Below are 27,304 nucleotides of genomic sequence, written 5' to 3'. Positions count from 1 at the left end.
AGGGCCTCTTGTGCAATTTAAAGTGTTATATATATTATATATATATATATATATATATATATATATGTATATAATCGTATAAAAATATGTTACCTCGAAAGACCGAAATTAAAGAATGTCGACTTTCACCGGAGAATGTTAACATTCACCAAATACGTCGGTGAAAGATCGAATATTGCATTACATTCTTCTACATTCGGACCCTCACCGGTGTATGTCGACAATCACAGATATGCTCTGGTGTAGATTGAAAAGAGAGGAGTATATGTACACACTGTTATTGCAAAAGGAAGTGTTCCGCAAATAAATGCAGTTGTAAAAGCAAGGGCCTCTTGTGCAATTGAAAGTGTCATAACAGTTTAAGTTGTTGCAATAAATAAGATTTGAATCACGTAATTTAGTAAACATAGCTTGAGTAAGCTCCCTGTTCCGAGTCAGGATAGTTCATGTTTCCAAAGCAAGTAAAGAGGAATACAAGTCCTGATAGTGGCGCCCGACGAAGAAGAATAACCATGGCCGAGTTTCAAGAAGAACCTGTGGTGCCTGCAGAAGCGACTCAGAATCCAGAAATGCCAGCTGCCGCCCTGGAAGCATTTGGGTACATCGTACAGACCATGCGCGCATCGATGAAACCAGAAGCAACATTTAATGGAAACTCACCGGTAACCAGTTTTTTGGAAAAATTGGATGACCACTTCATGCTGTATCCAGTCCATGAGTTCCATAAAGTCACCTTAGCTACCAGCGCTTTGAGGGGCCAAGCGCTTAATTGGTTCAAATGTATAGGCAGAAGCCTCTTGGGTCAAGCGGGAAGTCCCACCTATACTTACGAAAATTTTAAGACTGCCTTAGTAAAACCCTTCCCTGTCGTAAGAGATCGTGCAAGTTTAGAAACGGAACTCTTCAGCATATACCAGCAACGAATCGAAAATCTTTCCACCTTTATTTTAAGAAAAATTCACGTCTTTAAACTCTTGTATGGAAACCGTCCGGATCCTGAGATAATTCAAGTGATTTTGCCGAGTTTAGTTCCCCAAGTACAAGACTTTTTTTAATTAAGGAATCCGACTACACTGGAAAAGTTATTTGAGCTAACAATCCAGTTTGAAAACAGAAGAACGGCGGACATCGAATGAAGACGCCAGTTTGAGCAACGAAGCCAATTTGGTGCGCCAAGACCACAGCAAAGGCAAGAACACGGCTACGGAAGCAAATCGAATCAGAGGGCAAGGAAACCTGAGCATCCAAAAACAACCGGCGAACGTCGACAGTTCAATAGTAAGCCAGAAAAAAAGTCTGAAGGCCAGCGGAAAAACAAGGAAGGCATGGAAAGGAAGAAAGAAAATTAAACTAAAACGGATTTCTGCTGACGGGAGGGTGCGGAAATCCGAAGGCCAAGAAAAGCCCTCTTTCTTCAAGTTAAATACAGTTATTGTGAAAAATTTGACTCTTCCAAAGATTGAAGTTAGAGTTTTATAAAAGATTTTGCAGCTATTGTTGAACCATTGTTAAAATTAAAAAGGAAAAAGGCAATTTTCTCGTCCACGGCCGAAGCCAATAGTGCTTTCGAGAAATTAAAGCAAGCATTAACGCAAGCCCCTGTTTTGAAATTTCCTGAAAACGATGAGAATTTAGAAATTTCAGTGGATGCTTCGGATTATGCGCTAGGAGCGGTACTTTCGCAAAATCAGCAGCCCGTGGCATTTTTTAGTAGAACTTTAAATCAAACACAAAAAAATTATTCCGCGACTGAGAGAGAGGCACTTGCAGTTCTGTTAGCAGTGCAAAAGTTCCGAGTCTATTTTCGAAAGGTCCAATAACAGTGTATTCTGATCATGCGGCGGGAACTAGATTGTACTCAGGGAAAAACTTATCCACAAGGTTAATAAAATGGGCACTAAAGTTACAAGAGTATAATCTGGTAATTAAGCACACGCCCCGGAAAGGAAAATATCGTAGCAGATGCCCTATCCAGAATAAAAATAGATGAAGAAGTTAATACTGTAAAGGTGGCAATGCTCACAGCATGTAAGTTACATTCCCGAGAAACTGTGATAACCGAACTGAGTAAGGATCCTGAATTTAAAAATATTTATGATTATTTAAAGGATCCTGAAAATTTTAGCCACCAATATATTGTGGCGATAAGAAATAGGGCGGCCCATTACGAACTAATAGATGGTCTATTATTTTATACAAAAACTACGAATTCCAACAACGAATTTCGACCTGTTATCCCAGCTAGTCTTAGATTAAACGTACTGCAGGAGTTACACGACTCCGCTTTAGCTTCTCATGCTGGTATTAGAAAAACCTTCCAACGCGTACGCGAAGCAGTTTATTTTCCTGAGCTGCAAAAGTTAACAAGGGCGTATGTCCAGTCCTGCCCAACATGTCAAGCAGTTAATTATATTAATTTCCGCCCGGCCGGGTTTCTAAATAGTATTAAATCGGAATTTCCAAATGAAATAATTGGCATCGATTTATTGGGCCCTTTCCCAAAAAGTCAGTTAAATAAAAGTGGCTATCACCTTGTTATGGTTGATTATTTTAGTAAGTGGATCGAAATTGTTTCCTTAAAACGAGCCTCCTCGAAATTAGTTACTGATTCTATTTTAAATAAATATATTTTAAAATACGGGGCGCTCCTAAAAGTAATATCGGATAATGGTCCTCAATTTGTAAGTAATATATTTGAAGACATGTGCCAAAAACTGGGCATACGTCATTTAAAAATGGTCCCGTATCGGCCGCAATCAAATATTGCGGAACGGGTCAATAGAAATATAATGAAAATTGTCCGTAGTTATGTTAAAAATTTTCATAAAAGCTGGGTTAACTATGTCAATGAATTAGGTTTCTCCCTTAGGACCGCAAAACATGATACGACGGGCAAAACTCCTGCTGAGTTATTTTTAGGCAGAAAGATTATAACGCCGTTAGATAAATTATTTTATGTTCAACAAAGAGCCCCAGAATTTAAAATGGGCAATATAGAAAAATAAATTAAAAAAAGCAAAAAAGAACACTGAAGTAGCACAGAGAAAACAGAAGCTTTATTATGATATGAAACGACGGGGAGTAACTTATAAAGTAGGACATGAAGTGTTAAAAATTAAGCATTCACTTTCTTCAGCACCAGAAGATAAAACTGCTAAATTTTATCCACGATTTGAAGGACCATATGTCATAGAAAAAGTAACTCATGCTTAGTGGTGTTAAAAGCCAGGAATGGTGAAACCTGCACCGCAAACGTAGACCAGATAAAACCATTTTATAATCGTAATAAAATGCCAATATTTCAAGATCTTTTGCAGGATCCGGCACGGCAGGCACAAGCTCCAGAGGTGGAACAACGACAATCCCAAGGGCAAGCCATTAGTAGACAGGAGCAATTGAAAAGAAAGTTCCCCCGTTGGAAAACTGAAGGTAACAAGAAAAAGAAGTCGTTCCAGCGACCAGAGAAGAGAGAGCACGACCACCCCCAGAATGAAGAAGGGAGAAGTACGACTAATGCAAAGAAAGCCAGGAGAAATGACAGCAACTATAACACGGCTCCAAAACAGAAGATCTACCCATCGGATAGGAGTCTACGCAGCAAATGTCGACGAATTGATGAAGGAAGACCAGCTGCAGATGCAAAGACGCAAGAAAAATTTGAACAGCCAGCAACGAGATCCAGGCAACAACGAGAGACAGTTGTCCCGGTTCCGCCAAGACCAGCTGCCATCAAACGGCCGTGACCACAGGCAGATGCTAAAGGAAGGGACCGAAGGGCGAACCCGCACAAGAAGGAAGATCAACCAGACCGTAGTCTTCGCTACCTTCCAGGACTGGGCAGAAAAAAGGATGTCTGAATATCACAAAGATAAGTAAAACTTTATGTTACTTTGAAACCGTAAGTTAATTTTTCAATCTTACTGCAAGTGGCAGAATTCAAGAATTTTTACCTCATGTGAGGCCTACCTTTATCGCCAAAAAGGCGAGAAAGGAGTTGTTACCTATTTTGGTATTGTTTTTCAGTTACTCGCGAGTAAAACTAAAATTAATGTATAATAGGAATGTGTAAATACTTGAATATTGAAAAAGCATTGATAATCTTTGAGAAAGGTACCTTAAGAAAATTGTAAAAATTATTGTATAAAATTTTATTTAAAAGATTCTGGCAAGAAAGAAGTTTTAATCTGAAAGACTTTTGAAATGTAGAATTTCAATGCAGAAGAATTGGCACTTGCTTGGAAAAGAATAGAAGTTAACAATGTACTACTAATGTATGTTTTAAAATGCGTAAAATTAACGGCATGTTAATATGTCCTTATATACAATCTGAACTGTTATCTTAAAAGTTAAGAAATATTGTGATATGTTAAAAGTAAAAATATTAGAGTAATGCCAAAAATTTTAACTTATTCGTGTGACTGTAAAAAGAGCAAATTATTGTGAATATGTGATAAAGGTTGAATGAATGTAGTTAGGCTCTCTGACGCTACACTTCAGAGTTAGCCACTTTTCAGAATTGTAGCTCAGGGTTTAGAGATGAATATAAGGTGTGTTCTGAGGTTTTGTTATGTTGAATTTTAAGACGTTAGTGCTTTGATTGCAGGCGGTAGTGTTGAACACTTGTACATAGACACGCTCGTGTTTGGTGTTTTTCTTTACAACACAAGTCAGAGAGCACGGGGAGATAATTAAATAACGTCATGAATGAAATAAGAATTTTAAAGGAGAAATATAAATATTCATGTTACTTGCCATTTGATTGTGTAACATTTCATTAAACTAGTTTTCCTTCCATAAGGAACCAGATTTCAACTAAGAAACTCCTGTTTATAGATGCAGTACAGATGAAAATACTTGTCCATAGAGATGATAATGTAAAAACGACTTTTTAATATCTAGTTTCTAGAGAGAAATGTTTGTAAAAGATTGGCCTCGCGTTAGATTCTAGAGCTAAAAGTTTTCAACAAGGTCGTTTTAGACCTCAGTTTCAAACTAATTAACTCTGGCGGATAGTATGTAAGGATCCTAAGTTTTACTAACGTTTTTGATGTCATTTAAAACGCTTAATTACAGGGCCGTAGTATAATACACAACCCCCCCCAAACCCAGAAGTATAGCGATATACAATAGTGACGTGATCGAAGATTCTTTGGAAATAATCGTTGTCATCGAATGACATGCATATTCTATTTAAGTAATCGTAGTCATCGGCTTTAATATTCTTTGCAAATGATCTTTGTCATCAAATAATCATTGTAAAGAATCATTCTCATCGGATAATCATTGAAAATAATCCTTGTCGTTACATAAAGGGGCATAGTAGCTGATGTATAAAGAATTGTACTCAAATTCTAATCAAAAGAATCGCATATGTATGCAATTTATCATATGATCATTATTTACAGCAATGATTCTTATATGTTTTCGACCTACGGCTCCTAATGACGCCGCGGAAAACTTGCGCAACAGTGACAAAAAGAATATTTAAAAGTACAATAAAAGCTTGAAAGCTAGGGAAAATGTGTGAATTTATTTTCCTTTTATTTAAATGAAGCTTAATGTTTTTAAAGGAAATTGAATATTGTAAACAGGAGTCAGCAGTTTAAATATATGTGGGATTTTGACTCTTTGTTTTTTTTTTTTTTTTCTTCGTAACATCATATCCTCCGGAACGGGGGGGGGGAGATTTGAGTTTAGAAGGAGGTACCCTCGGATTTCAAAAATTCTTGGTAAAACTTTTCGACTATTGTTATCTTCCTACGACTATCACTCGAGATGTTATATAAAATTTCGGAAAGCGCTGGAGATCAAATTGCTTTATTTAGAAAAATGATGGCTCTTCTCACTCTCAAATCGTATTGTTTAAGAGAAATTTTTAAGTTAAAAAAATATGAAATAAATAGTATTGCCAAACTCGAAACTTATTGTTATTATTTACGGTTATATTCTGAGTTGAAGAAAGCACGTGATTCCATATAACGTCACTGTATGTCGAAAAATATTTCGTTAATTTCAGTATTTTAAATGAATAGCTGCTTTTGGCAACTTTTATGTTTAACCTTTAGATACGTGACACGATATGCTATCGCTACGTTAATTCTTTTATTGAGATTTTGCAAATTTGTTATATTAAAATAAATTTAAATCATAACTTCAAATGTATTACCCCAAGTGTCAAAGTTCTTTGTTTCCTGACTTGGCAAGAAAAATTTATTTACGAATAGCTGGTTGCTTGGAAAGAATGAATACATTTTCTTCATAATGAAATGTTTCTATGCATTTTATGCTATTCTAATTTTATTTATAAAAATTTAATTTCTTTTATTGTATAGTTCCTTTCTGAGTAGAAGTTTAAACTTCTGTAGGTATTTAACATATTTTAGATGAATGTTACTTTACTACAGTTACATAATTTTTTTTTCAATTTACTAAAATGTCTGAACGCAAGAAGACAGCACAAATGTTACAGCGAGCTACATAAAAAATGAAGTAAAAAGCACTAGGAGACTCAGCAGGCAAGTAGAAGAAAACTTGCATGCTTCAAAAATGAATGAAGATACAACTAGAAACTCAGCAGGCAAGCATAGTGACAAGAAAGGTTACGCATTCAAGAAACTGAAGAAGAAACGAATAGGAGTTCCAGCAGACAAGCAACAACTCAAGAAACTTCGCTGGCTCAAACTGTATCAGAAACTAGTAGCAGACGCAAAAGACCTTCAGAAAACCAAGAATCACTGCGTGCTCCGGAAAGGTAAGCAGAAGCGAAACGGAGGCCCATTAGGAAAGCGGAACGTCAAAAGAATATGCGCGATGACGGGAAGAAGTCGCAAGTAAACGAAGGATGCAAGACTGTCCGCGTCATCGTCAGATTCGACAGGAAATACCAGAACAGCTCAAGAAGCTGCATAAACAACTCAAGACGCTTCAGATTACGGACAATTTCGGTTCGAAGAGGCAGAGCTCATACGAGGAAACAAGCTTCGCATGAACACATCACGACATACACGTAGTACTCTTCACAATGCAGGAAGTTTACTTTGAGCAACACACTGTATACGTAGAGCTCGTAGACATATATAGTAAAGATTTTGCTTTGTCAACAGCCCCCTAGTAAAATGTATGAAGTTTATATTGACATCTCACAATACCTGAAAGAAATTTTTCTATTTACTTCTTCATTTACTATTTTCTTAAATTTCTTATCAGTAATCCTGTCTATATATTATAGATATCAAAATCAGAAAAAAATTAATTAATTATCTTTAAATGTATCTAAGTAATGAATACTTCGCCCCTGTTCGTACCGAAACAACACGATGTAATTGTAGATACCTAGAAAGTAAAATGTATTCAGCAGGCTGTACAGCAAGCGACACCTGTAAATGGTGATAACACAAGAATGTTATATAATGTTATATACTGGCAGAATTTTAAAAAAAGAACATATACATCACTGTTTTAAAAATACGAATTTTGCATCAGGTTGCAAAACAAATATCTTAAAATCTGCCTTTCCATGCATAAGAGTTCAGGATTCGGAAAATTATATTTTCGTAAACGGTTTAGCAAAAATAACAAAAATTATTGCCTTGAGAAATGGATAATCTTCGTATGAATACGAATTACGCCAAGACTACTCGTCAATGGTTGTTTTGAACACGCCCTTAATGTATATATATAACCCTTAAAAAACGTAAAGTGAGTGAATCTACTATTCGAGTGTGTCTTTATATCTTGAGTATTTAAGAAATAAGAATTGCATTTATCTATCTCGATAAAGCTAACGCTATTGCCCGAATAACAACGTTTATTTAACACTTGATATAACCAACTTCATATATATCTTGAAATAAAACATAAATTTCCTAATCAGATACTACCAATTGCAGAAAAAATACAAAAATAATGGAATTTCTAATAACACTACAAGTAACATACCGAGGAATAAATTGCGCTGCAAAACTGATGCAATCTACAATATGTAAACCACAAAATGTATGTACCGCTATAGAAATGCAATAGAATGAGAAATGAAACTGTGATGAGATTTATAATGAAAATTTACCATAAACTATTAGTATATGATATAAGTAAATATATACTTTTAATACTATTCATTTAAATATGTTCAAACGTTCATAATATTCATTACTTACAAACGCTTCTTCATCCATCGAAGCATAGCACAAGCCATTCTCAATTCTGTGCTGGTGCACGTCAATAAAATAAGGATAAATCCAAATTTTTACAAAAAATCAATCGCCTTGACTCGTTTCTCAGAAAACGTATGTCTACAAATGCAGTATTAATATATCACATCAATATAATTCGGGATCATAAAATCACCAAACAACGCATTAAACGCAAAAACTCGCATTAAGGCAGAATGAAGAATTTTCACTCTTACAATGACTTTTACAACAATATATAATAGAATCGAATTTCTAAACTAAGTGTTCATTGTTTCACCATATTTCATTCTTGGGGAACCTTTCAAGGTTGTTCAGTAATTCTAACTGTTAACTGGTATAAAAAGAATTATGATTTCATATATATGCACAGACTTATATATGTATTATATTAACACGTATCTGTAGTAACATACATCATCTTATATTATATGTATTCGCATAATTCTAAATTAATTATACTAGTCAACATAATTTGTATATTGATAGCAGCACAGTTTTAAAATTATTTATTACTATCTGCTTGCTAACGATTATATAATTAAGTACAGTGGTTCCTCGACAAACGAGTTTAATATGTTTCGTAACCTTGCTCGTATCTCAAAGCAATTTTCCGCATTGAAAGTAATCGAAATGCCATTAATCCGTTCCAGCTCCCAAAACACGACCTCAGCTGTTTTTTTAAGTGTTTTTGAATAAGAAAAATGTAGTTTCTTATTCAAAAACAAGAAGAAACCTTTATTTATAAATAACAAATACATATTCTATAAAAACATAATTAAAAGAAAAAGTGCCTACGGAAGCGCTTAATTTTTGTCACTGGTCTTCGCTCTTTTTGTCATGATCTGCTCATTTTCGCCCGCAGATCGTGACAACAAATACATATTCTATAAAAACATAATTAAAAGAAAAAGTGCCTACGGAAGCGCTTAATTTTTGTCACTGGTCTTCGCTCTTTTTGTCATGATCTGCTCATTTTCACCCGCAGATCGTTTAAAAAAACTGTCCAAGGAGGTTTGTTTCTTCCTACCTGTCAAGGTATTGCGTAATCGAGTTAGGCAAGTTTCGTTGAACAACTCCGATTTAGGACTAGTTGCAACTTTTTCGCGGTGATTTTTATCCACGAACTCTACAACTTTATCCCACATTCTCAAGATCTGTTTTATATCTCTTGCAGGGATAACCTCCTCCATCTCTGGCTCCTCTTCAAAACTAATTTTTCGTTGAACCACCGTATGCTGCTGCAAATGCAGATCGTGTAACTCCTCGGTTGTCAGCTCCTGAGACTGTTCCTCTACGAGTTCGTTCACATCTCTCTCCTCCACCTCCAGACTCATGGATTTTCCCAGAGAAACAAGCTCCTCTACCACTGACACTTTGGGTTCCAATCCTTCGAATTCTCTTTCAGCTACAGCCTCAGGCCACAGCTTCTTCCATGCAGACGTTGTAACACCCAGCCAGGCCTGAACAATAATTCTTAGGCACATCACGATGTTAAAGTGGTTTTTCCAGAACTCTCGAATGGTAAGGTTTGTGTTCTCTGTCACCTCAAAGCAGCGGCGAAAAATGTCCTTGGTGTACAAATTCTTAAAATTAGAAATCTCCTGCTGATCCATGGGCTGCAGGATAGGAGTGGTGTTGGGTGGTAGGTAGGGAAATTTTATATACTTGAACTCTTCGAGTAAATCATCTTCGAGATTTGATGGGTGAGTAGGGGCATTGTCGAGGCCAACACCAGAACAGAACACCAGAATTATCCACTCCACAAAGAAGTTCATTCTGTCCCACGCCTTCGGATTTGCCCTCCACATATCTTCTTAAAATTATAACTGGCAGGTTTTCTTTTAAATTATTATATGACTTAAAGCCTCTGGGGTTTTCCGAATGGTATACTAACGGAGGCTTGATTTTACAGTCGCCATTCGCATTGACGCAAATTGCTAGATTTAATCTATCCTTAATGGGTTTGTGACCTGGCATCTTCTCCTCTGCCGTTATGTAAGTTCTATTCGGCATCCTTTTCCAGAAATGCCCTGTCTCGTCACAGTTGAGGACTTGCTGGGGGGATGTATCCTTTGGCTACTATCTGTTCGGAAAACATTTTGATGTAAACATCAGCTGCCTTTACATCCGGATTTGCTGCCTCACCATGCCTGACGACGGAGTGAAGGTCGGTCCTTTCCCTAAAGTTGTCAAACCAGCCCCGACTGGCTTTAAACGGGTCTTCCGATTCCACGTTTGTAGAAGTGTGTGGGATCTTCTTTAGAAAATAACCGTAAATCGCTCGTAAATAACTCGTAATAGTGCCTTCTCACAAAAGATGCTTTGTGTTAAGGTTCCTCCTTGAAGCTGCTTCTCTCTCACTCACACCATCAGTAGTTTCTCCATGTCTTGACGGAGAGAGGTCGGAGCTTAAAAATTATTGTAACGCCCTTAGTTGGCGTTATACTTTAGAACTCCTTTTTTTAATGTGACAATCATTATAAGCCATGTAGATTTTTCCTTGTGGCTTCATTTGTTTTCTCTTCCAAAATTTCGAACGTCCAACAGTTTTGTCAGTTTCGGGCTTTTGGTATGGAGAGTGAGAAAATGAGATAAGACCAGAATGAACTTCAGTTCTGAACTCTGCAGTTCAGCATAGAGTAAGGAGTATTGACAGATTTATGTTCGCTCTTTACGTGCGCTTTTCATCGTATTTTCTTCATCATTCTCAGCACTTTAAAGTGATAACTACTAGCAGTGTTCCTTTATATTTCGTATATTTTTGGAATTATATTTTTTACTCGTACTTTTCGAAAAACTGCAGAATTGTTTAGTGTTTTTTCGGGACAAATAAATTCTAACAAACTACCAGCTCTTCCGCATGCTTTACGAACCTTTATGCCAGGAACAATTTTGGGTGTTAGAAGTAGGACAGAATGCTAGTGACAAGAACAATTGAGGAGCATCTGAGGCAGCTTGTGACAGTCTTTGCTGCGTTCCAGGAAGATATAAAAGGAGAGGTTGATTCCTTTACAGAAGAGATAAATGCGTCCAACAAAAGAGGGAAAGGGGAAATAATACCAATTCAAGGAAAGATGGAATCTATCCAAAATTGATACTTAAGCCTGTCAAGAAAAAATAAAAGACAACAGTAGAAGATTTTCGAGGATTTTGAAAGCAGAAATAACATGGTCGAAAGGAGAGTTAGAGAAACTGGAGAACTTGTTTCTGCTGTCAAACAGCAAATCAAAGAAAGAGTTAATGCTGTCAAACTACAAATCAAAGGAAGAGTTTCTGATGTCGAACAACAAATCGATGACAAAGTCTCTGCTGTTGTCGCCAAAGAATCTGACAGCTTTAACACATTCATAATGACAACTGGAGACGATTGTGATACCTTTAAATAGGTACCTATGTTTTCCGACCCATTTTGTCATGCTTTCCACGTGTGATGGAAAAAACATGTGACATATGTACAAGGCTCAGTTCTGTATAGCTCCAAATGGAAATGGGTAGGATTCCGAAGACAAACCTGTAATTTCGCAGCTTCTCTGAGAATAGAAGAAGACGATATCGGTCCCACTCTTCTAGAAACCCAGAGGCTAGATTTTGATGCTGTACCCGGTACGCGAAAGCTCTACTAAGAAGTGTTTAAAAGACTACAGAAGGCTGCAGTTAATATCTCGACAGCAGAAGCTCAACAAAATAATCCAGAAGCTCGCCATTGTTATGGAAATGCTCTCCCATCTCTCCTTTTTTGACTGCTCAACAGAAATACGTGAAGTACAATCCATGAAATACTTCCTCGGTGGCATACGGGAACCTGAGGTATAGAAACAATTGCGAATAGTGGATCTCAAGGATTTAAAAAATGCCTAGAGTGTACGCCATGAAAAACGTGGCAGTCCTTTCAGAAACTTGCACACACCATTGCCCAATCGGAACTACTCCAACCCAGAAGCTAGTGGACAAGTGACAGCTCGTCCAGGCAGTCTACCCACTTAAGTAAGTGTCTTAAGGCGGAACAGACGTCAGACGAAAGCGACCTTAGTATGCTAGAACTGCAGTGGTGATGAACACTTACGAAAGAACTGCAGAACACATTAGGACACAGAAGATAATGCTGCTAATCAGCAAGAAGTCACGAAAACAAATCGTGGATGTTGAGCGGAATTTGCCAGAGATTGCCAGATATTGAGAAGTCCCACATAAAATCCTTTCAGATTTCGGTTATGGTTGGTGGCAATATTGGACTTCTCAATCATGAGGCATAAAAATAGAGTTCCCTTAGTATAACAATCGATACATGAGTAATTTACCATCATCCAAAACCTCAAGTCGAGATGATAGAACCAGCATGAACAGAACTTTTCCTTCCAGGATTATAGCTGAAAACAGAAATTTCCGGTAAGGCATTATGAAATATGCTAAGAACGTTAAGAGCACGAAATGAGTACTAATAATATGTTCTTTCGTTGAATTATCAAGGCCGTCATTCCTGTGACGGTTGAAACGTAAGTACCAAAGCTAAAGTCATTGGGGAATGAGAAGTGGTTGCATCACGTTCTCCATTGAACTACGTTAAGGGGTCTCGTACACCTTAAAACCCTCAAAATCTCTGAATATGATCCTGTTGTAAGAATTGGGATAGCATATTTATTTTTAAAGCTATTACTTCCAGTTTTTTACAGCTGACTACATAGCGCAGCTGAATTAGTAAGCAAATAGTTTGTGTTGCCACAAATGTTTTTATAATTTAATCTTCTTTGTGAGGTAATTTTTTATATGTTCACGTAATACTCCCACTTTGCGTGCACAATTTAAAACATTCTGTTATATATTTTAACTTCATAGTTAATATACAGCTTGTATAGCATCTAAAGACTACTGTGAACCAAAAATCTTAAGAAATTTATACAATGCATTTTAATAAAAAATTTTTAATATTTCCATGCGTAAAATTTTTGACTATTAAAATATTCAATATATTTTTTGGTTCAGTTAGATGATAATACTCATATAAAGAAGTCCATTAAATTTAAAGTGTGTACCAAGAACCGTTTTTAAAACATCATGCGCGCAACAGTGAAAATTTATGTTTTGAGATAATCAAGTTTTAATGTAAATATTTTTTTTAAATACTTCTCTTGTTATAAAATATATAAAATGCTTATGTTCTGAGAGATATTGTAATATTATAGAATTTCCAATAGTTGGTATAAGCATAATTAATGTAAAATAAGCTGCCATCATCAAAGTATAACATATCAACTAAAAATGATTTGAAACTTCTACGCTATCAATAATACAACTAAATTTTTCTTACAAACTGGAACTTACTTATAGGCAAATGTTTCAGGTAAAGTTCTCTGTAATGTATTATTGTATATCAAACATATAAATCATTTAATAGTTCTTCCACAGAGTAACTTTAGCATACTCTAAATGCTATGTATACAACTGGGAAAAAATGCATTTTAAGAAAATCGAGTTTTGATGCAAATATTTCAGTATACAACTTTCTAATAATAAAGTGCATAGTATATTTATTTTCAAAATGATATATTTAAAATGTATAAATCCTAATAAATTGCATAAGCTTTTGTCAATATGAAACACATTAAAATTACCATACTATATAAAATACCATGACAGAATGATAGCCGTGTATTAAAATACGTGTAGCATATTTGAACAAATAATTTATTTTTACATAACCACATCAGTTAAGTACTTTCAAGCATTTAAGCATATGATATGTATCATATTATGCAACATTATTTAAACATAGGTGGGAAAAAAACCTTTAAGACTTATTTGAAATTGTATGCTAAACTGCTACATTCATCGAAGTATAACATATCGACTAAGAATGATAAAACTAAAACTTCCTTACAAATAAGAATTTACTTATAGACAAATGTCTTAGCTCAAGTTCTCTGTAATATATTACTGTATATCAAACATATAAAACATTTAATAGTTCTTCCACAATGTAACTTTAGCATGCTTTAAATGCTATGTATACAACTGCGAAAAACCGTATTTTAAGAAATTTGAGTTTTAATGCCAATACTTCAGTATATAACTTTCTAATAATAAAGTGCATAGTATATTTATTTTCAAAATACATTTAAAAAGTATAAATCCTAATAAATTGCAGAAGCTTTTGTTAGTATGAAACACGTTAAATTTACCTTGCTATATACATTACCATGACAGAATGATAGCCGTACATTAAAATACATGTGGCATATTTCCACAAAAATTTATTTTTACATAACCACTTTAGTTAAATAAACTCAAGCATTTAAGCATATGATATGTATTATATTGTATAATATACATATTATTTAACATGTGTGAAAAAATCTTTTACGACTTACTTCAAATTGTATGCTAAACTGCTAAAATTTTATTTACAAATTAAAACGCACCAGCACAATAAACATCCCCATCATTTTTATGGAGGCCTGCACTTCTGACATTTTTTGCTGCCTTTCAAGTTTACGCTGTTGTTTTGTTTCTGACAAGCCTTTCTTTTCTGCGTTATCTATTCTCTTGTTATCGATTTGTAAAAATCCTTCAATAGAAAACTTACTTCTAAAAAGCTGTAGCTCATTCATTACAGAATGTCTACCAACAGACCTTTCGTTAAAAGCAATCACTGCTTCATTTCCAGCAATTTGAACTATCCTACTACCAGCACGACATGTCTTTGTACAAAATTTCGAAATTCAGGAATTAAATGATTCATTATTATTTTGTGTTTTGCCGCCAAGGCAACGTCTCAATAACGAAGGTTGTGACAAATCTATAAAAACTGGCTTTATTGCCTCCATTACAGCGACTGGTTCAGAATTTATATGCTTATAATCAGCTTTATTTTGCTTAGCTTTATTGTATTTGCACCATGTGGTTTCATTTGTAGGACAAACGTCATGAATCGGCTTTTCATCACTCGATATTTTCTGGTAGTAAATTGCCCAAATGGCTTTTCTGATATCACTAACAGACTCATTATATTCTCTAATCGCATTACCATAATACGAAGTTATTTCATTTATTAACTTATCTGTTAGTCTCCCTTTCCCAGACAGATTTTACCGTCATTTAATTTTACTTTTTTTCTTTCAAGTTTTAATTTGCGTAGCCATATTCCCATTCGTTTTTGAATATGTCCAACACACTCAAATTTTTCTATATTTAATGAACCATATGGTTTGGCGTCAGTTATACCTGCAAATGGTTTTGCATCACCTATGTAAGGATCTTAAGTTTTACTAACGTTTATTTTATTTTAAATCTTTACTATCACTTCTTATTTTCTACTTCCGGCCAGAATTAAAAGCGTTAAATTATTTATGCAAAATTTGTGTAGCGAACGCCGTTACTTAAGATGTGGCTTTTTGCCAAGCGAGAGAGAGGAAGGAGTTAGTCGAAGCAGGCCGCTTACCTTAGAAGTTTTACTCAGTTGCTGGTTGCCTTCCAGGCCAGAGGTTTAATCCTCGTGATAATTTTTAAACGTATATGTAGTGTTAACAGTTCTCTGTACTACATACGGCTTCCTGTTAATATAAGGCCAATCTTCCACGTTTATTATTCCAAAGTTAAGTTAGAGTTTAGTTAAATATTTTTATATTCTTACGTTTAGACCACAAGTAGTGGGTCTTTGTATTCCGAAGTACGGAAATTATTGTAAAGAGAGAAAAATAAAGTGTTTTGTATACCTTTCTTGTGTATCCTGTCTACTTCCCACAGTTATTGAACATAGCTTTAGTAAGCTCTCTGTTCCGAGTCAGGTCCTTGCATATACCCGAAGAAAGTAAGACGGAACATTGAACCTGAGAGTGGCGCCCAACGAAGAAGAATAACCATGGCCGAGTTTCAAGAAGAACCTGTGCTGCCTGCAGAAGCGGCTCAGAATCCAGAAATGCCAGCTGCCGCCCTGGAAAGATTTGGTTACATCGTCCAGACCATGTGCGCTTCGATGAAACCAGAAGCAACATTTAATGGAAACTCACCGGTAACCAGTTTTTTGGAAAAATTGGATGACCACTTCATGCTCTACCCCGTGCACGAATTTCAAAAAGTTACCTTAGCTACCAGCGCTTTGAGGGGCCAAGCGCTTAATTGGTTCAAATGTATAGGCAGAAGTCTCTTGGGTCAAGCAGGAAGTCCCACCTATACTTACGAGAATTTCAAGACTGCCCTAGTAAAAGCCTTCCCTGTCGTAAGGGATCGTGCGAAACTAGAAACGGAACTTTTCAGCATATATCAGCAAAGAATCGAAAATCTCTCAAGCTGTATTTTAAGAAAAATTCACGTCTTCAAAATCTTGTTAGGAAACCGTCCGGATCCTGAGATAATTCAAGTGATTTTGCCGAGGTTACTGCCCCAAGTGCAAGACTTTATTCAATTAAGAAATCCGACTACACTGGAAAAGTTATTTTATGCTAGCAATCCAGTTTGAAAGTAGAAGAACGGCGGACATTGAAAGAAGACGCCATTATCAACAGCGAAACCAATTTGGTGCGCCAAGACTACAGCAAACTGAAGCACACGGCTACGGAAGCAAAGCGAATCAGTGGGCAAGGAAACCCGAGCATTCAAAAACAGCCGGCGAACGTCCACAGTTCAATAGCAATCCAGGAAAAAAGTCTCAAGGCCAGTGGAAAAAGAAGAAAAGCACGGAAATGAAAAATAATTTAAACTAAAACGAATTTCTGCTGACGGGAGGGTGCGGAAATCCGAAGGCCACGAAAACCCCTCTTCCTTCAAGTTAAATACAGTAATGGTGAAAAATTTGACTCTTCCGAAGATTGAAGTGTTGGTGAATAATATCCCAGCCACCGCACTCCTGGATACAGGCGCGCAGTGTTCCTGTGTGGCAGAAGATTTTTTTAGGAAGTATTTTCGTAAATATCGTATATATAATTCGGATAATACGACAGTGTTAGCTGCGCAAGGAGAAAGATGTAAGTGTATAGGTAAATTACCGCTGTATGTCCGTATCAAGGACGAACAAGTAAAGGTTATGTTTTTCATAGTAAAGAATCTGCAAGCACATATTATCTTAGGAATAGATTTTCTTTCAGAGGCACAAGCAACGCTAGATTTTTAAGAAGCGTCCCTTAAGCTGACAATGAAACCAGTTCGTGAAGAAAAGGCTGAACCGCCGATATTAAACCTTGACCACCTGCCTAATGAAGAGCAACGAAGAATCCGACAAGTGGTAAGTGAATTTGCTTCGTTATTTAGTGATATTCCAGGATTTACTCAGGTTACTAACCATAGTATTGACACCGGAGATTCAATGCCAGTTCGCCACAAAGCATACCGGTATGATAAGAATAAGGAAAAAATTATAGAATGGCATATCACCGATAAGCTACGTAAAAAGATCATAACGCCCATCTCAAGTAGTTATGCTAGCCCGGTGGTTTTATGTAAGAAAAATAATGACTATCCATTGACACATCCAAAAATGTGGAGATTCGCAATTGACTACCGTAAATTAAACTCCATAACTAAATATCCGGTATATCCGTTACCTATTATTGAAGAAATTCTAAGGAACATAACATCCACCAAATATATGACGACTTTAGACTTAACGACTGGTTATTTTCAAATAGGGGTTAGGCCTGAGGACGTGCCTAAGACTGCTTTTATAACCACGTCTGGCACTTATGCATTTCTGCGTATGCCATTTGGCCTTTCAGGGGCACCGGCAACATTTCAGCGATATATGGACATTGTGTTAAGGCCTGTTCATGGAAAGTCCACATTTATCTATTTAGAGGATATCATTATTACTAGTGATAATCTCGACCAACATGTACAGGATTTAAGACAGGTGTTTTCTTTATTAAATGAAGCCGGTCTAAAAGTTAATGTCGAAAAGTGCAAATTTGCAGCCCCTCAATTAAAATATTTAGGTTACAAAATATCTCAGAAAGGAATAGAGACAGACGAATCAAAAATAATCGCTGTACAAAAGTATCCGACTCCAAACACGGCGAAGAAGCTCTCTTCTTTTCTAGGACTTTGTTCATATTATAGGTCCTTTATAAAAGATTTTGCAGCTATTGCTGAACCATTGTTAAAATTAAAAAGGAAAAAGGCGAGATTCTAGTGGACGGCCGAAGCCAATAGTTCTTTCGAAAAATTAAAACAAGCATTAACGCAAGCCCCTCTGTTGAAATTTCCTGAAAAGGATGAGAATTTAGAAATTTCAGCGGATGCTTCGGATTATGCGGTAGGAGCGCTACTTTCGCAAAATCAGCAGCCCGTGGCATTTTTTAGCCGAACTTTAAATCAAACACAAAGAAATTATTCCGCGACCGAGAGAGAGGCACTTGCAGTTCTGTTAGTAGTGCAAAAGTTCCGAGTCTATTTTGGGAAGGCGCCAATAACAGTGTACACTGATCATGCGGCGGTAACTAGATTGTACTCAGGGAAAAACTTATCCCCAAGGTTAATAAGATGGGCACTCAAGCTACAAGAATATAATCTGGTAATCAAGCATACCCCCGGAAAGGAAAATATCGTAGCAGATGCCCTATCCAGAATTAAAATAGATGAAGAAGGTAATACTGTAAAGGTGGCAATGCTCACAACATGTACAATAAATTCCCGAGAAACTGTAATAACCGAACTGGGTAAGGATCCTGAGTTTGGAAGCATTTATGAGTATTTAAAGGATCCTGAAAATTTTAGCCACCAAGATATTGTGGCGATAAGAAATAGGGCGGCCCATTACGAACTAATAGATGGTCTATTAATTTATACAAAAACTACGAATTCCAACAACGAATTTCGACCTGTTATCCCAGCTAGTCTTAGATTAAATATCCTGTAGGAGCTCCATGACAGCCCTTTAGCTTCTCATGCTGGTATTCGAAAACCTATCCAACGCGTACGCGAGGCAGTCTATTTTCCTGAACTGCAAAAGTTAACAAGGGCGTATGTCCAGTCCTGCCCAACATGTCAAGCAGTTAATTATATTAATTTCCGCCCGGCCGGGTTTCTAAATAGTATTAAATCCGAATTTCCAAATGAAATAATTGGCATCGATTTATTGGGCCCTTTCACAAAAAGTCAGTTAAATAAAAGTCGCTATCTCCTTGTTATGGTTGATCATTTTAGTAAGTGGACCGAAATTGTTCCCTTAAAACGAGCCTCCGCGAAATTAGTTACTGATTCTATTTTAAATAAATATATTTTAAAATACGGAGCGCCTTTAAAAGTTATATAATGGTCCTCAATTTGTAAGTAATGTATTTGAAGACATGTGCCCAAAACTGGTCATATGTCATTTAAAAATGGTCCCGTATCGGCCGCAATCAAATATAGCGGAACGGCTGAATAGAAATATAGTGAAAATTATCCGTAGTTATGTTAACAATTTTCATAAAAGCTGGGATAACTATGTCAATGAATTTGCTTTCGCCCTTAGGACCGCAAAACATGATACAACGGGCAAAACTCCTGCTGAGTTATTTTTAGGCAGAAAGATTATAACGCCGTTAGATAAATTATTTTATGTGCAACAAAGAGCCCCAGAATTTAAAATGGGTGATATAGAAAAACTAATTAAAGAAGCAAAAAAGAATACTGAAGTAGCACAGAGAAAACAAAAGCTGCATTATGACTTGAAACGACGGGGAGTAACTTATAAAGTAGGGGATGAAGTGTTAAAAATTAAGCATTCACTATCTTCAGCACCAGAAGATAAAACTGCCAAATTTTTTCCACGATTTGAAGGACCATATGTCATAGAAAATATAACTCACGCTGTAGTAGTGTTAAAAGCCAGGAATTGTGAAACCTGCTCCGCAAACATTGATCAAATCAAACCCTACTATGATCGTAATAAAATGCAAATAATTACAGATCTTTTGCAGGATCCGGCACGACAGACACGGCGGGCACAAGCTCCAGAGGTGGAACAACGACAAGTACAAGGGCAAGCCATTAAGAGGCAGGAGCAAGTGAAAAGAAAGTTTCCCCGCGGGAAAATTAAAGGTTACAAGAAAAAGAAACCGTTCCACCGTCCAGAAAAGAGAGCTCACGAACACCCCCAGAATGAAGAAGGGAGAAGGACGACGTATGCAAAGAGAGCCAGGAGAAATGACGGCAACTATAATCCGGCTCTAAAACGGAAGATCTACTCATCCGACAGGACTCTCCGCAGCAAATGTCGCCGAACTGCGGAAGGGCCACCAGCGGCGGAGGAAAAGTTACAAGGAAAATTTGAACGGCCAGCAACGAGGTCCAAGCAGGAACGCGAAAGGATTCTCCCGGTTCCGCCAAGACCAGCTGCCATCAAACGGCCAAGACCACAGGCAGCGGCGAAAAGGAAGGTATTCAAGGGTGACCGAACTGGAGAAAAAAGAAAGCTTCTAGAGGAAGGCCCTGAAGGGCGAGCCCGCACAAGAAGGAGGATAAATCAAACGAGAATCTGCGCTACCTTCCAGGACTGGGCTCAGAAAAGAATGTCCGAATGTAACAAAGATAAGTAAAATTTTATGTTACTTTGCAAACGTAAGTTAATCTTTCATTCTTACTGCAAGTGGCAGATTTCAAGAAGTTTTACGTCATGCGAGGTCTACCTTTATCGCCAAAAAGGCGAGAAATGAGTTGTTACCGATTTTGGTATTATGTTTTTCAATTACTCGCGCGTAAAACAAAAGTTGATGTATAATAGGAATATGTAAAGACTTAAATATTGTAAAAGTTATTGTATAAATTTTATTTAAAACATCCTGGCAAGAAAGAAGTTTTAGTCTGAAAGACTTTTTGAAATGTAGTATTTCAATGTAGAAGAATTAGCACTTGATTTGAAAAGAATAGAAGTTAACAATGTACTACTAATGTATGTTTTCAAATGCGTAAAATTAACGGCATGTTAATATGTTCTTATATACAATGTGAACTGTTATTTTAAATGTTAAGAAATACCGTGATATGGTAAAAGTGAAAGTAATGTTAAAATGTTTTTTTATTCGTGTGACTGTAAAAAGACCAAATCATGGTGAATATGTGTTAAAGGTTGAATGAATGTAGTTAGGCTCTCTGATGCTACACTTCAGAGTTAGCCACTTTCAGAATAGTACCTCAGGGTTTAGAGTTGAAGTTAGGGTGTGTTATGAGGGCTTGGTATGTTGAATTTTTAACACGTTAGTGTTTTGATTGTAGGAGGAAGTGTTGAACACGTATACATAAACACATTCGTGTTTGGTGTTCTTTTACAACACATGTCAGAGAGCACGGGGAGAGATAATTAAAATAATCATGAATGAAATAAGAATGTTAAGAGAAATATAAATATGCATGTTACTTGCCATTTCATTGTGTAACATTTCATTAAACTAGTTTTCCTTCCAGATCTCTGGAAGGAAACAGATTTGAATAAAAGCTCCTGTTTAGATGCAGTACAGATGAAAAATTGCGTGTCCTTGGAGCTGCTATTGTAAAAACAAATTTCTTTTTTTTTTTTTTTTTTAATTTCTAGTTTCTAGTGAGAAATGTTTGTAAAAGATTAGCCTCGCGTTAGATTCTAGAGCTAAATGTTTTCAACAAGGTCGTTTTAGACCTCAGTTTAAAACTAATTAACTCTGGCGGGAAGTATGTAAGGATCTTAAGTTTTACTAACGTTTATTTTATTTTAAATCTTTACTATCACTTCTTATTTTCTACTTCCGGCCAGAATTAAAAGCGTTAACTTATTTATGCAAAATTTGTCTGGTGAACGCCAAGTACTTAAGTTGTGGCTTTTTGCCAAGCGAGATAGAGGATGGAGTTTGTTGAAGCAGGCCGCTTACCTTAGAAGTTTTACTCAGTTGCTGGTTGCCTTCCAGGCCAGAGGTTTAATCCTCGTGATAATTTTTAAACGTATTGTAGTGTTAACAGTTCTCTGTACTACATACGGCTTCCTGTTAATATAAGGCCAATCTTCCACGTTTATTATTCCAAAGTTAAGTTAGAGTTTAGTTAAATATTTTTATATTCTTACGTTTAGACCACAAGTAGTGGGTCTTTGCATTCCGAAGTACGGAAATTATTGTAAAGAGAGGAAAACAAAGGGTTTTGTATACCCTTCTTGTGTATCCTGTCTACTTCCCACAGTTATTGAACATAGCTTTAGTAAGCTCTCTGTTCCGAGTCAGGTCCTTGCATGTTCCCGAAAAAAGTAAGACAGAACATTGAACCTGATACCGTCACCAATATAAGAAGTATATTTTACACCTCTTTTTTCCATGGAACATGAAAAATTGTTTATCTTTCCATTCATTTCCATTTTTCCTGAAGAACCAGCATTATTCTCCAAACAGGCCTTGTGTTCACTTACGCCATTTCCTAGAAATGACTCCAACCTTTGCAATATAAGACAGTATTTCTGTATCGATTACTGTGTTGCTTTCTGACCCTATTATGGAACAGACTCCAACCAAAGACGTATGTCCTCGAGTCTTCCATGTACCGTCTCCACTTACAGTCACATTTAACGACGAATTTGAAAGAACGATGTGCAATCACAGGAGGGAGATCCATAACGCAGCAGAATTTCTCCATAGCAGCTTTCCCTTGACCAAGAGTTCGCATTGCATACGTAAATCTTCTGTTTAGCTCTGATATATTTTTTCGGACACCTATCATATTAGAGTTTCTGAAAGTTCTTTTACATGAACACTTTGAGCATAGTAACTCAAATTTTGAGCTTAAACCATGATGAAATAGTTCACTTAAATGAACATTACAAATTTTACAACATAAATTATTTTCAATAAATTGAAATAGGATATCCAAATGAAATAGTCTATAACCACTAAAATTAGGCTCTAAAGTTATCTTTATCTCTTGGTGGCAAATCAGTGTCACTATTTAATTTTTTAAACGAAGAACTGACACCACACTTCTTATTCATTGTATCATTATGCTGATTTCCCTGGAACTTTTTTTCTTTGGTCGATGAATATAAGATCTTTTATATTTTACATCTTCCTCACAATTTTCCATAATTATCAGGTGATAAAAATACTAAACAAAAACTGCAATGTTATAATAAAAACACCTTCAAAAAAGTCAAAAGAAATTTAGAAATCGCAAAAGAGCTTGTAAACAATCACGTTTCACGCTAATCCAAAGCTGGAGTAAGATTTCAACACATGCCTATGTTAGATGCCTATGTTAGAATAGTGCTATGTATAAATGTAATATATTCCTAAGTCGCGCTTTCGAGACATGAAAAACGCAGTTTGAATTTTGTCAATCGGGCCAGTAGAACGGGAGATATAGCACAGTCCTCCCTTTTTTTTTTAGCTTGATAACACATCAGCACTGTTTTTCCACCATCTCAAAATAAATTATGAAGATTTGTGCTTATGCAACTAGTTGAATTTCAACAGAAATACACGTTCATATGAAAACGTTGAAGCTCTTTTAACCCTCTGAGCGTTATGACCGGGTTTAGGCGGTCAAGACGGCCTACCTCGAAAGCGTTACGGACGCTTCTAGGCGGTCACTGGAAAAGTGTTCGAAAGCGTTACTGACGGTTCTAGGCGGTCAGTGATGAAGACCTCGAAAGCGTTATGACCGCTTTAAAGCGGCCGTGCAGATGTCTCCTGCCCTCCTTATTTCTGAAACCCTGGAGATCTCTAAATGACAGTTCTCAGTAGGAGGCAAAGAGGGTTGTCTTTTTCGTTTTAGACCGCTATGTTTAATCGCCAAGAAAACGCTATAACATGTAATGGTTTATAAACAACAAACAAACGTGGGCATTCTTCGCGAAATGAAAAAGTATCATGTAAGCATGTTTTTTCAATAGTCTCTTTAAACAGATAACATTTTCATAAAATATCCTTTAGTTTTTAAATTGATTGTTCAGAAATATGCGAAATGCTCGTGAATTCAATTAAAAAATAGCATTAGGAAATATTTAAACAAATTTACTTATGGATATATAGATACATAATTAAAACCGACAAGTTATAAGTTTTAATTATTCGAGCGAACGAATAGCGCATTTAATTACTGCATTTAATTTAATACTGCATTTAATATGAGTTATATATAATTACATGTAAAGAATAACATAATTAAGCAATAATTCAAATAAAAATTAGCCATCAACAGTAATTTATAATAAGCGTATTTTGAACGGGTTTATGAAGCATAATCTAATTTTATAGTAAAAATAATAATGGCGAATTATTTATTCATTTTGGAACAATATTCGTCGCTTATACTGGTTTGATGAAGTTCTGTTCAAATTCATTTCAAATATTCCAAATCTTTATATGTACATTGATTTCAATGCGATTTTTATTAGAAAAAAATTCAATTAGTTTAATTTTCTTACATAATTGTAATTACATTGTTCAACGCAAAATAACTACAAGCAGAAAGGCAAAGGTGTGTTAAAATTTCTGTATTTTGCTATATAAATTATTAAAATAACCAACCTACAGCCTAACAACTGAATGTCCGAAATATAACCCGCAACTTTTCTAAAAGTAACAAATTTCTGTTAAAAAAAACCGCAGTTAATAAATAAAACGAAATACTATTAAGAAAAGAAGCACGAAAATTTACTTTTTAGTCCAAAGAGATTTCAGTCCCGAAGGACTATTGCTTTCGTTTTGGCATTTTGCGTCGGACTCATAAACGTCGGTTCACTTTTCAAACTGTTGCCACAAAATGTTAGAGTCCTGCATTATATTTGAAGAAATTAAATAGTGAAAAATCTGCATAAATGATTGTCTATTTCTCGCATTGTGATAAAACAATGGTACATAGAGCCATCGAATTTTGAATGACGAAATCCTACTGCGAATATGGGCATCTGAAATCCCAAATTTGGAATTTGTTTTATTATAGATTTTATATTTTGTAAAACTTTAACGAATTTTTGATTTACAAACTCAATGCTTTAAAAGCGAGAAATGGCAACGTTATATAGAAAAAAAAAATACTTTTATCTCCAGCTCGCGAGACTGTGTATATCGGAAATTCTAAAGATATGCTTAATTTAACATTATTTTGCGATATTGCTCTTGAACTGAATTTTATGGTTTAAGTGCAAAGAACACGATATTTAATAAATAAAGGTAACACTCAAAACGTTAAAAAAACGCCCCTTTGGACATAATTTAAAATCTGAAAAATTTCAGATTTTTTTTTTTTTTATTTATGTTTGCTTACTTTATTTTTAGTTGAAAGGGGCAATTTGCCCTGAAGAACTTTTAATTTCGCTTTGGCATTTTTCATTGGAAACTATAAACGGCGGATCACTTTTCCAATTGTTGCCACTAAATTTTATCGCTCTGTATTATACTTAAAGAAATTAAATAATGAAGAATCTGCATGAATGTACGTATGTTTCTCGCATTGTAATAAAACAACGGTACCTAGAGCATCAAAATTTCAAAAATGGAAGCCCTAATTTGAATTTGAAATTTGTTTTATTATCGATTTCATATTTTATAACACTTCAACGAATTTTTGATTAAAAAACTAAACGATTTCAAAGCAAGTTCCAAAGCGATTTTATCTCCAGCGCGAGAGACTCTAAGATACGCTCATTTTAAAATAATTTTGAGATATTGCTGTTGAACTGAACTTTGTGGTTTGAGTACGTAGAACATGATATTTAATGAGGTAACACACAAAACGTTAAAAACACTCCTTTGGACGCAGTTTAAAATCTGAAACCTTTCATATTTTTATTTATTAGTTCAAAGGGGCTTATTAGTATTTAAAACAATAGTCCTTGAGAGACTATTGTTTTAAATACTAATACTCTTTTCGTTTTTGCGATTTTGCGTTGAATCACTATAAACGGCGAATCACTTTTCAGACTGTTGCCACCAAATGTTAGAGTCCCGCATTACATTTGAAGTAAGTAAATAATGAAAATCTGCGTAAATGTGTGTATATTTCTGGCATTGTGATAAAAAAAAGGTTTGAAAAAAGGCCATCCAAGTTTGAATGCCGTAATCCTCCTACGAATATGGGCATGTGGAAGATCAAATTTTATATTATCTATTTCATATTTTGTGAAACTTTAACGAATTTTTGAGTAACAAACTCAACGATTTCAAAGCAAGCAATAGCAACACTCTACGGAGGTGGAAACCTTTTTATCTCCAGCGCGCGGAATTGTGTACCGGAAATTCTAAATATATGCTCATTTTAAAATTAATTATCGACATTGCTATTGAACTGAATTTTATGGCGTAAGTGCAAAGAACATGATATTTGATAAATAAAGGTACCACACAAAACGTTAAAGAAATGTCTTTTTGGACGTAATTTAAAATCTGAGACCTGTAAGATTTTTTTTTAAAAAATTTTTATTGTTTTTTGAATGCATGTTGTTTGCGAATGACGCAGTAGTCGTGTATAATTTGAATATATAATAATTATTTGTGCTATTTTTTATTTGAAATGCATAGAATTCTCTAAAATAGTAGCATTCTTAGATTGAATATTGTCTAAGCAGGTTCAATGATATTTTAACTTCATTACCATATCAAATACAGTTTCTTTTTAATTTAAAAACTTCGCCAGCGGTCTGAAGCAACTTTTTGAATCATAGGATGAGTTTTACTAAAATTTGTAGTAGTCCGAATTTTTATAAGTATTCAGAGTTACTGAAATAAAAAAAGCTAAACTTTTTAGAATTTTTTTATCAAAGTATTACATCTTAGGCCAGCAAGACCTGATTAGTAAATCTGGGAAAGGATCTATGATTGTTTAGTAAGAAGTAAAAAAAAGTACTCTAGGTCTAAGCAGTAAAAGAAAGCCTGTCCCTCTATCGAAAATTGTCACGTATGTTAGAAAGATTTTGCAAGACATTAATATTTTAGCTCAAACATGATTTTTTCAAAATTTAGTCTCTTGTTTTGGAGATGGTGTTCAAGCATCATAATTTTATTTTCACATGTGCAGAATTTTTATATTTTTTATTGATCGCTGTACTTTTAACTTCCATAGCATAAATTAAAGAAATACACATAGCAACTTCAGCCATAAACAGATGACTTAAGAGAAATTTGTTTTGACATATTATGTGAAAGATTAATAAGTACTATAACACAACAATATTACATGACAGTAATATTAAA

The 27,304-nt window shown here is 35.4% G+C and overlaps 1 protein-coding gene across 1 annotated transcript in view; it reads right to left on the bottom strand.

Moving 5' to 3' along the window:
- LOC146994834 (uncharacterized) overlaps positions 1-24,842 on the bottom strand; it is a 37,597-nt gene extending 12,755 nt beyond the window's left edge. The window contains exon 1 of the mRNA XM_085826222.1: positions 24,771-24,842. The gene's annotated coding sequence lies outside the window, so the exon portion shown is untranslated. The remainder of the gene's footprint in view (positions 1-24,770) is intronic.
- Between the last annotated feature and the right edge of the window lie 2,462 nt (positions 24,843-27,304).

The sequence above is a fragment of the Stegodyphus dumicola genome, chromosome 11 (genome assembly GCF_044657685.1).
Source record: "Stegodyphus dumicola isolate Sdum_Otavi_A_Nest chromosome 11, ASM4465768v1".
Classification (NCBI taxonomy): domain Eukaryota; kingdom Metazoa; phylum Arthropoda; class Arachnida; order Araneae; family Eresidae; genus Stegodyphus; species Stegodyphus dumicola.
Note: the sequence above shows the minus strand (reverse complement) of the source record. Positions and strands in the feature narration are given on the sequence as shown.